The sequence below is a fragment of the Hyla sarda genome, chromosome 1 (assembly GCF_029499605.1).
Source record: "Hyla sarda isolate aHylSar1 chromosome 1, aHylSar1.hap1, whole genome shotgun sequence".
In the NCBI taxonomy this organism is placed as follows: domain Eukaryota; kingdom Metazoa; phylum Chordata; class Amphibia; order Anura; family Hylidae; genus Hyla; species Hyla sarda.
The window spans coordinates 14,571,579-14,585,107 of record NC_079189.1 but is presented as its reverse complement, the minus strand read 5'-3'; the positions used below and the strand labels follow the sequence as shown (position 1 = coordinate 14,585,107).

The 13,529-nt window shown below is 42.8% G+C and overlaps 1 protein-coding gene across 1 annotated transcript in view; it reads left to right on the top strand.

Moving 5' to 3' along the window:
* The window catches only part of LOC130356551 (extracellular calcium-sensing receptor-like), a 137,960-nt gene that overhangs the window by 105,293 nt on the left and 19,138 nt on the right, over nt 1–13,529 (top strand). The window lies entirely within an intron of this gene.

Sequence of the window (13,529 nt, the reverse complement as noted above, 5' to 3'; positions counted from 1 at the left end):
AGACTGCAGCACTTACAGAGGGTTAGATCACCTATTGATTTAATATTAACGGTTTATTGAATTATCCTGATAAGCCATCAATTTAGAAAAGCTAAAAAATCCCTTTAAGAATTCGGCAATGGCCTTAAAAAATATTTGTGGTCATATTCTTCGGAATGTTTGGGGGGTTTAAAATGTTAGCTCATGGCTTAGCCCTCAATCACTGACCTGTCCGCTTAACTGTGCCACTTACTTGGTATTTATTGTCTCCCATTATTCTCGAGCAAAAATAAATTAACGTCTCTGGCCTTTCCAATATACAAAATTATATTTAAAAGCTACCATAGGGGGCTATATAGGGCCCCTTAAAGCGTACCTGTAATTTCAGGAGACATTTCAGGATGTGTCCCTCTGTGTGTGTGTACATGAGAAGCCGTTCTATTTCTGTCCGTAATATAATTTGTATATGGTATTTTTCAGCAGATTTCTGCTCTGTAGGCTCTGTCTGTAATTTGCAATTCTCCCAGAACAGGTGGGCGTTGCTTCCTCCTCCCCCTTTTGAATAGCTTGTCTTGCAGACACAGGAAAATATTTGCTAATTTTCAGAGATTATCTGAGCAGCAAGCCATGCTACTCAGTCGGAGATAAAACTTGCATACGCGTATTGTGTGTTATAAATCTGTGCATAGTATATGTAGGTTTATTTTATTATTGAAGCTACTCTATATGGACAATAGACACACGACCTCAGCGTGCAGCAATAAATCATGTGATCAATTTTTTATAAGAATCAATATTAGAATAGGAAAATTGAGTAAACTGAGCAACCTAGAATGAGGCCTGGTCATCGGTGTGAGATAAGTCAGGCCAGGATTTCAACCAATGTTGTTCAGGGTATACGGAGATCGAGGTAAAGCATCCAGTTAAAGGAGATATATCCTTGGGATATAAGCAGCATGTCAACAATGGGATCAGAGGAAAATGTCAAGAATCATTCTGAACAGGAGGTGCACGACGAGAAGACTGCAGCAAAATACATTGCCAGAGATCCATCTAATGTGTCCGAATGCACAGCTCATTGTTCCTTAGTATAGATAGGTGATAACAGCCGAAAATCTGCTCCAGGGTCATGGGAGAGAATTATCAAAACCTGCACATAAGCAAACTTGCCCAGTTGTCTATAGCAACCAATCAGCTTAATTCTTAGATTCATAACAAGGCATCTAAAAAATGAAATACGGAAGCTGATTGATTGCTATGGGCAACTGGGCAACTTTGCTTCTGCGCATGTTTTGATAAATCTCCCCCATTGTGTCTAAGGGAAACAAAAAGGCAAGGCTCCAGTGGGCAAAAGAGCACAACAAATTATCATTGAGTACCATTGAGTTCCATGTCAGGAATGGTCCCGAACAGGAGCAAATTCCCATAGCAAACCTCTCCGGCTCTGAACAGTTTCTGACATGGACAGAGGTGTCAGCAGAGAGCACTGTGCTCAGAAAGAAAGGAAATTCAAAATAAATCAAGAACGGTTTTAAATAGTCATCATCCAAAACCTGTAAATGACTGAGACCCAGAGTAGTGGATTTCTAATCACAACAAATAAGAAATTACAGAAACAGTAACTACACTTAAATGGGCACTGTCAACAACTTTATTTTTTGATATGTTGTAGTACTTATGTACTACAACATATCTCTAATATACTTTTATTATTTTTTTTTTCATTAAAAAGGTTTAATTTACATTTAAAAACCGGCAACTGAAAAAGGACTGATTTTGGAGTGGCAATCAGTCCTTTTTCAGTTAGGCTGCACTCGCTCCCTGCCTGTCAATCAGACAGGCGGGAGCGAGCGCATTGGCTCCCCGGCCACTGGCTGGGAGGCCACTCCTCCCACACATCGCCGCCGCCGCCTCGTTGCCGGCGCTGTCCCTGCACGCCCGCTGCCGGACTCTGCAGTAACTGCAAGTGTAATGAGGGGGCGCGGTATGCGGTTTGGGGGGGGAGGAGGGAACGGGCTAGTGCCGTAGCGGGGGGGGGGGGGGGGACGAAACGGGATAGCAAAAAAAAAATATAGGATGGTGGGAGCTACCCTTTAAGGAAAGTTACAGTCATGGCTGTGAATGTTGGCATCCCTGAAATTTCAAAGAAAATGAAGTATTTCTCACAGAAAAGGATTGCAGTAACAAATGTTTCGCTATACACATGTTTATTCCCTTTGGGTGTATTGGAACTAAACCAAAAAAGGGAGGAAAAAAAGCAAGTTGGACATAATGTCACACCAAGCTCCAAAAATGGGCTGGACAAAATTATTGGCACCCTTAACTTAATATTTGGTTGCACACCCTTTGGGAAAAATAACTGAAATCAGTCGCTTCCAATAACCAACAATAAGCTTCTTATACCTCTCAGCCGGAATGTTGAACCACTCTTCCTTTACAAACTGCTCCAGGTCTCTCTTATTGGAAGGCGCCTTTTCCCAACAGCAATTTTAAGATCTCTCCACAGGTGTTCAATGGGATTTAGATCTGGACTAATTGCTGCCACTTCAGGACTCTCCAGCGCTTTGTTGTCGTCCATTTCTGGGGCTTTTTGACGTATGTTTGGGTTCAATGTCCTGCTGGATGACCTGAGATCTCGGACACAAACCCAGCTTTCTGACACTGGGCTGTACAGTGCGAACCAAAATCCGTTGGTAATCCTCAGATTTCATGATACCTTTTACACATTCAAGGCCCCCAGTTCCAGAGGCAGCAAAACAACCCCAAAACATAATTGAACCTCCACCATATTTCACTGTATGTACTGTGTTCTTTTCTTCTTTGTAGGTCTCATTCCGTTTTCGGTAAACAGTAGAATGATGTGCTTTACCAAAAAGCTCTATCTTGGTCTCATCTGTCCACAAGATGTTTTCCCAGAAGGATTTTGGCTTATTCAAGTTCATTTTGGCAAAATGTAGTCTTGCTTTTTTATGTCTCTGTGTCAGCAGTGGGGTCCTCCTGGGTCTCCTGCCATAGCATTTCATTTCAGTCAAATGTCGACGGATAGCTCGCGCTGACACTGATGCTCCCTGAGCCTGCAGGACAGCTTGAATATCTTTGGAACTTGTTTGGGGCTGCTTATCCACCATCCGGACTATCTTGCATTGACACCTTTCATCAATTTTTCTCTACAGTCCACACCCAGGGAGATTAGCTACAGTGCCATGGGTTGCAAACTTCTTGATAATGTTGCGCACTGTGGACAAAGGCAAATCTAGATCTCTGGAGATGGACTTGTAACCTTGAGATTGTTGATATTTTTCCACAATTTTGGTTCTAAAGTCCTCAGACAGTTCTCTTCTCCTCTTTCTGTTGTCCATGCTTAGTGTGGCACACACAGACACACAATGCAAAGACTAAGTGAACTTCTCTCCTTTTTATCTGCTTTCAGGTGTGATTTTTATATTGCCCATACCTGTTACTTTCCCCAGGTGAGTTATAAGGAGCATCACATGCTTGAAACAATCTTATTTTTCCACAATTTTGAAAGGGTGCCAATAATTTTGTTCAGCCCATTTTTGGAGTTTGGTGATTAGCTTTTTTTCCTCCCTTTTTTTGTTTAGTTCCAATACACACAACGGGAATAAACATGTGTATAGCAAAACATGTTCTACTGCAATCCTTTTCTGTGAGAAATACTTCATTCTCTTGAAAAATTTCAGGGGTGCCAACATTTACAGCCATGGCAACTTTTTTTCAATACTAATAAAAAGGTACCAAAAAAAGTCACTTATTGGTCACAAACACAAACAATAATATACTGGAAAATCATATATACGGTGTTAGTGATACCAAAGTGATATGATGTCCACCTGAGTACCCCTTTTAATGGAAATGCATAGCATTGTTACTTACCTCAATAGGCAATGCAGTATACAGCAAAACACAGGGCAACACTGTTTACTGTAAAGGAGCAGGGACTCTAGTCAAAACCAGGAGTCCCTGCTCTCTATGGGGGACATTTATTATTTTTGCTTTAGTTTTGCTTATGTGTTACATATTGCTTTAGTTTTGCTTATGTGTCACATATTTATCACACTATCAAAGGGGTAAAATTTGGAGCAGCTGAGTCTTTTTTAATTTGCTTACGTACGGGAGTTTCCTACTCCATGTCAGACCTGGAGCACACTTACGATTTTTGTAAGGGGTTTGCTACTTTTTTTTGCCTAAGTTTGACTTTCGCACATCATAAATACCTGACCACTGCAAAGTGAAAACTGAAATTTGATAAGGTAAGGCTGTTTGTAACTAGAGATGAGCGAATTTAAAAAAAAATTAGATGCGGCTGATTCACCGAATTTTCCCAAGAAATTTGTTTTGGTCCGAATTTATTCGCGATGAATCGCTATTAAAAACAGCTATTTCGGGCCTACAGAGAGCCTCAATACTGTTGGAGTGTAGAACTCTTTGCCTTGCTGTAACACGCATAGGGTGTGGGTTGGGTTAGTGAAATAATACTGATATTCAGTATGACATGCATAATTTAACCCCTCAAGGACGGCGGGCGTATCCATACGTCCCCCTTTTAAAGTCCTTAATGACTGAGGGCGTATGGATACGCCCATGAAAATTCCGGGCCACTTGCCGGGCATGGTCCGGACCGGGATGCCTGCTGATATTGTTCAGCAGGCATCCCAGCATATCGCCCAGGGGGGTCCTGAGGTCCCCCAATATCGGCGATCCTCGCCGCTCACCGGGCGAGGATCGGAGCCGGATGCCTGCTGAAATCATTCAGCAGGCATCCCAGCAGTGTGCCGATACTGAGGATCCCCCATATCGGTGATCGCAGCAAATTGCCGGTAGATACTAACCGGCGGTCTGCTGCGGTTCCGGGTCATCTGGGTCACGTGTGACCCGATGACCCGGATAATGATGATGATTGGTGGTGTAATATACACCACCAATCATCATCCATACAGTACTGAGTGGCACAGTTGCCACCCCCCAGTACAGCAGTGATTGGGTGGCCGCAGTGACAGCACCAATCACTGCAGTTTGGGGAGGGGGGAGGAGGGTGCAGGAGCACAATGCTCCGCTCTGCCCACCATTTTCTTCTGATCTGGTGTGCAGGATGAAGCTCCGTACTGCACTCTCCTCCCTCAGTACAAAAAAAAGTTAAAGAAAGTGCCCCCTTGCCCCCATTCTGTGGCCCCTTGGCACAGAAAGCAGTCAGGGAAAGCATTAGATTAGGTAGGGACATTTAGTTTTTTTTTTTGGTGTACTGTCTGTAGGTGTCCGTGGGTCCGTAGCACCTTTAGCTCCGTGACCCTGATGCTACAGGGTCGCTGCAGTCTGCCCCCAGCTTTTTTGGGGGGGGGCGCAGACCTTTTTTTTCCAGCGTACTCTCTATAGGTGTCCATAGCACCTTTAGCTGCGTTACCTAGGCCCTACAGGGTCGCTGCCATCTGCCCCCAGGGTTTTTGGGGGGGAGCAGACCTTTTTTTTTTGCTAAATGTGTGGCTGGCCCTCTTAGCTATAAAAGAGCGGTCTGCCACTGTTAGCTAAAGCCCACACACCGCTGATCAGTCCCGTAATACTGGTCAGCGTTTTTTTGTGGTGAAGGCGCTTTTTCGGATTATAGCGTCTTTTTTTATTTTCTCTTTTTGCACCTATAGTCGGTCCGTGCCACCAGTAGCAGGCCTGTGCTGTGTGGACGGACCGTACCTGTGTGTGCGGCCTGCTCCACCGCTGTCAGTGATTTATCACTGATCAGCGTTTTTTTTTTTGGGTTCAGGCAGGTGCTTTTTTCGGGTTTTAATCGTTTTTTTATTTTATTTTTCGTGTTTTTTGTGTGGGGGTCTGTGTACGTGCCAGACCCTCCACTGACTTCTGCGCCCCCTGCCACCACCAAGCACTAATCAGTGTGCACACCACTGATTAGGTGAACTCTTTTTTTTGGTGCAGGTTTTTTTGCGTTATAAGTCTTTTTTTCTTTTTTTTTTAAGTTTCCTTTTTTAGTTTAGTTTTATATTTTTGTTCTTAGGGCGGGTTAGTTTGTTAGGTTAGGTTAGGGTGGGTTAGGGAGGTAGTATCGCACCACACCACATGCAGCACATACACCAATAACGTTTTTCCCCCACATATACACTTCACCCCCCATTAGAGTGGGGAAATGGCCCGCAGGGCACTTTCAGCGGAAGAGGCATATGCCATACTTGCATCTGACTCTGAAAGCATCTCAGAGGACGAGGAAGACCCCACCTTCCTTATTTCCTCGTCCTCCTCATCATCTAGTTCTGATGATGAGCCACCAAGGCGGCAGAGACGCCGCCAAGTGGGTCCGCAAACCTCCTCTGCTCCTGACCCTGTGCATCATGCTAGTATGAGTCCCCCTGGTGCTCATACTAGTCAAGCCCCCCGGGCAAGTTCACTGGTGCCCCTTACCGGAGAACTTGTCTGTAATCAGCCAGCGGACTACGAGCCCGTGATTCCTGAGTTCGTTGGCGACTCAGGAATCAAAATTGACATCGTCGGGTTCACTGAAATGGACTATTTCAGTTTTTTCAGTGACGACTTTGTCAATCTGATGGTTGACCAGACGAATCTGTACGCCCAACGCCCGGGCTCATTTTTAGCTAGACCCAATGAGTGGTACCCAGTCAATGCGGCCAAAATGAGGACCTTTTGAGGCCTCGTGCTGCATATGGGTCTAGTTAAAAAGCCTAGTGTCAGGCAATACTGGAGTGGGAACGTCTTTTACCAGACCCCGCTCTACAGTATAGCCATGGCACATCCCCGGTTCGAGGCCATTCGGAAATATTTGCATTATGCTGATAATGCGGCATGTCCCCCCCGAACTGATCCCGCGTATGACCGCCTGTATAAAATCAAGCCGGTCATCAATCACTTCGGGGCCAAATTTTGGGAGGCCTATGTCCCGGGGTGGGAGGTCGCTATTGATGAGTCTCTCATCAGCTTTAAGGGGAGACTCAGCTTCCGGCAATACATCCCTACCAAGCGAGCGCGGTATGGCGTGAAGATGTATAAACTTTGCGAGAGTACTTCAGGGTACACTTGCAAGTTTATAGTGTATGAGGGACGAGATTCCTGTATTGAACCCCCAGAATGTCCCCCCACTCTGGGTGTTAGTGGGAAAATCGTTTGGGGCCTTTTGCACCCATTGCTAGATAAAGGTTACCACCTTTACGTGGATAACTTTTATACTAGTATCCCTCTCTTCACATCCCTCGCCGCCAGATTCATGGTCGCTTGTGGGACAGTCCGGAAGAATCAAAGAGGCCTTCCGCCCCATCCCCTGCATGCTCCTATCACCCGGGGTGAGTCCCGTGCCTTTTTCCATGAAAACCTGTTGCTGGTCAGGTATAAAGGCAAGAGGGATGTCCTTATGCTCACCACAATTCATGGGAAGGGCAGCACCCCTGTCCCTGTGCGAGGTACCGCGGGACCGGTCCTCAAGCCCGATTGTATTCTGGACGACAATCGGTATATGGGGGGAGTTGATCTTTCTGATCAAGTCCTCAAGCCATATGATGCCAAGCGGAAAAAACGGACATGGTACAAAAAAGTTGCAGTCTACATGGTACAGGTTGCCATGTACAACTCTTTTGTACTGTCCCAGTATGCTGGCAACACAGGGACATTCCTGCAGTTTCATGAGGTAGTTCTAAAGTCCCTCATCTATGGTGGCCGCCAAGGAGCTGGTCAGAGCACCTCTGGGACTGTGGGCCCCCGGATCGACACTTTCCAGGTGAGGTTCCCCACACTGGAAAGAAGGGACGATCCCAGAAAAAAATGCAGAGTGTGTCACAGGAGGGGGATTTGGAAGGACACCACCACTCAGTGTGACACTTGCCCCGATCATCCGGGCCTCTGCATTAAAAACTGCTTCAGGAAGTATCACACTTCCATGGAGCACTAAATTTTTAATCCTTTTCCCTAATTTTAATTTCCCAGAATTAGACTCCAATGTACCAGTCCAGAGTACATTGTCTTCCAAATTTTAAAACCAAAACATCCCCCCCAATAAAATCCCCAAACCTTTTCCCCAATACCACTGATATCTATTTCCCCCCCAAAAAAAATGGGTCATGGGACACAGAGTCAACAGCATTGGGGATTTGCAGTTGCCTCAAATGCGCAGCGCTCTCTCCCCACCTGAGCGGGGTGCGCATTTGAGGTAACAGAATAGGGACGGCCACACACATCACATTCCTAGAATGATGACTCAGAGCATAGGGTTTGGGGCGGGCATCATTTTTACTTTCGGCTATACTCTGGGTCATCATTCTAGGAATTGGCATATCAGTATTAAAATTGCAATTTTCATAGTACACTTCCTCCATTCCTGGAAAATAAATTTAGGGAACACCCGTCTTTTCAAAATCTCCTCTTCACCCCTATACACCTTCCCTAGGGGGTGCACTGTTTGTAATAGGCTCACATATGGGTGTTCCTTTCTTGTATTTTCATCTGAATGTATGTAACTGTTAGGTCCGTAACAAACATCGGCCTCAAATGCGAAGAGTTCTCGCTCATGAGCTCTGTCGTATTTCCAGGCGACAATTCGGAGTCACATGTTAGTTGTTCCCAGAAAGATGAAGCAGAGCATAGGTTGAAAATTGCAATTTTAAAAAGCTACCCTTCATCCATTACTGGAAAATACATTAAGGAAACACCTGTGCGTTCAAAATGTCCTCTTTACCCCTATACCCATTCCTCAGGATGGGTACTTTCTGTAATGGGGTCACATAAGGGTGTTTCATTTTTGTATTTTCCTCTGAATGTATGTAACCGTCAGCTACTGATATGCCATAGGCCTCAAATGCAAACAGACCTCTATGACTTCTGACCCTTGTTGTGGGCCACCCAGCCCATTACCCCATATGTGGATGTGTTTCCATAGTCAGGAGAAAAAGTCCTCCAAAATTTGTAACCATTGCAGTGCAAAGCACCACTTTAGGCCTCAAATCTCATCGGTGCTGTCTCACTCCTAAGCCCTGTGTTGCACCCGCATAGTGCTTTACCGCCATATATGGGGTATTTCCTTATTCTGGAGAAATTGGGCTACAAATCTTGAGGAGCTTTTTTTCTATTACTACTTGTGAAACCAAAAAAAATTTGGTTAATACCAGCAATTTAGTATGAAAAATAAAATGTTTTACTTTTACTGCCCACTGTTTAAAAAACCTGTAAGGGGTAAGTACTCACTGTAACCCTTGTTATGTTCCTGGAGGGGAGGGGTCTAGTTTCCAAAATGGTGTCACATATGGGGGGTTTCTGCTGTTCTGGCTCCATGGGAGGTTTGAAACTGCACATGACCCACGACTTCAATTTCAGAAATATTCTCTCATCAAAAGACCAATGGCGCTCCTTCTGTTCTGAGACCTGTAGTGCGCCAGCAGAGCACTTAACATCCACATATGGGGCATTTTCTTAAAGGGGAGAAATTGGGCTTTAAATATTGGGGTCCATTTTCTCCTATTACAGCATGTGAAAATGAAAAATTTGGAGTAATACCATAATTTTAGTGTTAAAAATAAAATTATTCCCTTTTACAGTCCACTGTTCAAAAAACATGTGAGGTGTAAGTACTCACTGTAACCCTTGTTACGTTCCTGGAGGGGTCTAGTTTCCAAAATGGTGTCAAATGTGGGGGGTTTCTGCTGTTCTGGCTCCATGGGAGGTTTGAAACTGCACATGACCCCCTACTTCAATTTCAGCAAAATTCTTTCTTCAAAAAACCAATAGCGCTCCTTCTGTTCTGAGACCTGTAGTGCGCCAGCAGAGCACTTAACATCCACCTATGGGGCATTGTCTTAATGGGGAGAAATTGGGCTTTAAATTTTGGGGTCCATTTTCTCCTATTGAAGCATGTGAAAATGAAAAATTTGGAGTAATACCATAATTTTTGTGTTAAAAATAAAAATTTTCCCTTTTACAGCCCACTGTTCAAAAAACCTGTGAGGTGTAAGTACTCACTGTAACCCTTGTTACGTTCCTGGAGGGGTCTAGTTTCCAAAATGGTGTCATATGTGGGGGTTTCTGCTGTTCTGACTCCATGGGAGGTTTGAAAATGCACATGACACCGACTTCAATTTCAGCAAAATTCTCTCTTCAAAAGACCAATGGCGCTCCTTCTGTTCTGAGACCTGTAGTGTGCCAGCAGAGCACTTAACATCCACAAATGGGGCATTTTCTTAATGGGGAGAAATTAGAATTTAAATTTTGTGGTACATTTTCTCCAATTACCCCTTGTAAAAAAGAAAAATTTGGGGTAACACCATCAATTTAGTGTTAAAAATAAAATTTTCCATTTTCACGTCCAAATTCAACGCAAAGTCGTCAAACACCTGTGAGGTGTTAAGGCTCACTATACCCCTTGTTATGTTCCTTGAGGGGTGTAGTTTCCAAAATGGTATGCCATGTGTTTTTTTTTTTTTTTGCTGTTCTGGCACCATGGGGGCTTCCTAAATGCAACATGGCCCCCTAAAATCATGACAGCAAAATTGGTTTTCAAAAATCCTACAGTTACTCTTGAGCCATGTTGTGAGCCCACAGAGCACTTTATGTCAACATATGAGGTATTTCCATACTCGAGAGAAATTGTGCTACAGATTTTGGGGGGCTTTTTCTCCTTTTACTACTTTTAAAAAGGAAAAAAATGGGCTACAAGAACATGTTTGTGTAAAAAACGCAGATTTTGATTTTTCTCCTCCACTTTGCTGCAATTCTTGTGAAACACCTAAAGGGTTAACACACTTTTTAAATGTCATGTTGAAAACTTTGAGGGGTGTAGTTTCTATAATTGGGTCATTTATGGGGTATTTCTCACAGAAAGGCCCCTCAAATCCAGTTCAAATTTAACTGGTCCCTGAAAAATTCTGATTTTGAAATTTTCATGAAAATTGCTGCTATACTTTGAAGCCCTCTAATATCTTCAAAAAGTAAAAATAGGTGAATTTTATGATGCCAACATAAATTAGACATATTGGCCCTCATTTACTAAGACCTGAGTGTTTTTTTTGGAGTGTTTTAGCGTTTACTCCATTTTTTTTCACATCTTATTTACTACTGTGTCGCCTGTGTCGGTTTTTTTTTGTCGCACGGTTTATGTTTGGGTTGCAAAAAATAGGCGGGTAAAACCTGAGTGAAAAAAAAAAAACATCAAGACTTGGATAATCTATTGAGAAGAGAGGACATTTGGAGAAAAGTAAAATGTGGAAAGCAAGACAAAATAAATCCATCAGCATGAAATATTTATTTTAAAGTTTAGCAAAAAAGTACATGTAAAGAAAGACTGACTAAAGGCCACTAAATCATCCACCAGTTTGTTAATCTACCATGAGAGAGGCAAATAACGTCTCTAATGGCTGTTGCTGGGAACATCCTTAAAAACCCTCCGTTTTCAGGAACTTTCTGCTGCCGGCTGTCAGGTTTTCAGTTTCACAATCTCACACTTTTTCCGTGTGTTTCACATTACACTCCGAGAGTTTTTGGTGATTTACTCGGGAACACGCCCCATTTAGTTGAAAACACGCCCATTTGGTGTGTTTTAAGAAACACTACAAGAGTTTTAGAAACGGAGTGTTTTTTTTGGTCGCAAACATTGTCGCATCGGGAATGCGACTAAAAATCAGGCGCAAAACCCGACAAAAAAACTCGGGATCACGTTAGTAAATGAGGGCCATTGTATTTGTGAATCATTATAAAATGTATTTGGAATATCCATTTTCCTTACAAACAGAGAGTTTCAAAGTTAGAAAAATGCTATATTTTCATGAAATTTTGTGATTTTTCACCAAGAAAGGATGCGAGTAACAACAAAAATTTACCGCTATGTTAAAGTAGAATATGTCACAAAATAACAATCTCGGAATCAGAATAATCGGTAAAAGCATCCCAGAGTTATTAATGCATAAAGTGACAGTGGTCAGAATTGCAAAAAAGGGCTCAGTCCTTAAGGTGAAAAAGGGCTCAGTCCTTAAGGGTTAACTCAGCGTTTTTCCGTTTTTGCATTTTCATTTTTTCCTCATCTCCTTCTAAAAATCATAACGCTTTCAATTTTGCACATAAAATTCAATATGATGGCTTACTTTTTGCGTCACCAATTCTACTTTGCAGTGACATTAGTCATTTTACAAAAAAATCCACGGTGAAATGGGAAAAAAATTAATTGTGCGACAAAATTGAAGAAAAAATTTCATTTTGTAAATTTTGGGGGCTTCCGTTTCTATGCAGTGCATTTTTCGGTAAAAATGACACCTTATCTTTATTCTGTAGGTCCATACGGTTAAAATGATACCCTACTTATATAGGTTTGATTTTGTCATACTTCTGAAAAAAATCATAACGTTTAAAATTGTCATCTTCTGATCCCTATAACTTTTTTATTTTTCCGCGTACGGGCCGTTATGAGGGCTAATTTTTTGCACCGTGTTCTGAAGTTTTTATCGGTACCATTTTTGATCACTTTTTATTCATTTGTTTATGATATAAAAAGTTACCAAAAATATGATATGTTGAACTTTTGAATTTTTTAGCGCGTACGCCATTGACCGTGCGGTTTAACTAACTATATATTTTTATAGTTCGGACATTTAGGCACACAGCGATACCACATTTGTTTATTTTTATTTACATAGTTTTTTTTTATGGGAAAAGGGGGTGATTAAAACTTTTATTAGGGAAGGGGTTAAATGACCTTTGTTAACTTTTTTTTCACTTTTTTTGCAGTGTTATAGCTCCCATAGGGACCTATAACACTGCACACACTGATCTTTTACCCTGATCCCTGCAAAGCCATAGCTTTGCATGGATCAGCGAGATAGGGGCTCGATTGCTCAAGCCTGTAGCTCAGGCTTGGAGCAATCAAACCCAGATCGGACGTGACGGAGCAGGGTAAGAGGGTCTCCACTCGCGTCCTAGCTGATAGGGACATTGCGATTTTATCGCGATGTCCCGATCAGCCCGACTGAGCTGCCGGGAAGCGTTTACTTTCACTTTCAGACGCGACGGTCAATTTTTATCACCGCGTCTGAAGGGTTAATAATGCGCGGCACAACGATCGGTGACACACGCTATTAGCCCAGGGTCCCGGCTATGACTTGCAGCCGGGACCGACCCGGTGTGATGCGGGGTCACGGTGTGACCCCGTTTTAAACACCGGGCTCAGGGCGTACAGGTACAGGTTAAGGACCAAGCCCATTTTCACCTTAAGGACCAAAGTGTTTTTTGCACATGTCCACTGTCACTTTAAGCATTTTTTTTTATTCATATTTATCAATACATGATATCCAGCATGATATAATACATGCTACACAAAGAAAAAAGAAAAATATACCTGGTATATCAAATCAGATATAATAAGTAATTATTAGTGATATGGTGTCTAGCTGTACACATCCCGGGCTAGCCACATAGAGTAAAACAAACCTACTGACAAAAACTAAACAACACCGAATAAGACAAACATATCAAAGCAGCAAACAAAAAACAAAACAAAAAAAAACCCTCTCCTGTATCAGATCTTAAATTATAATCTACCCAGCCAC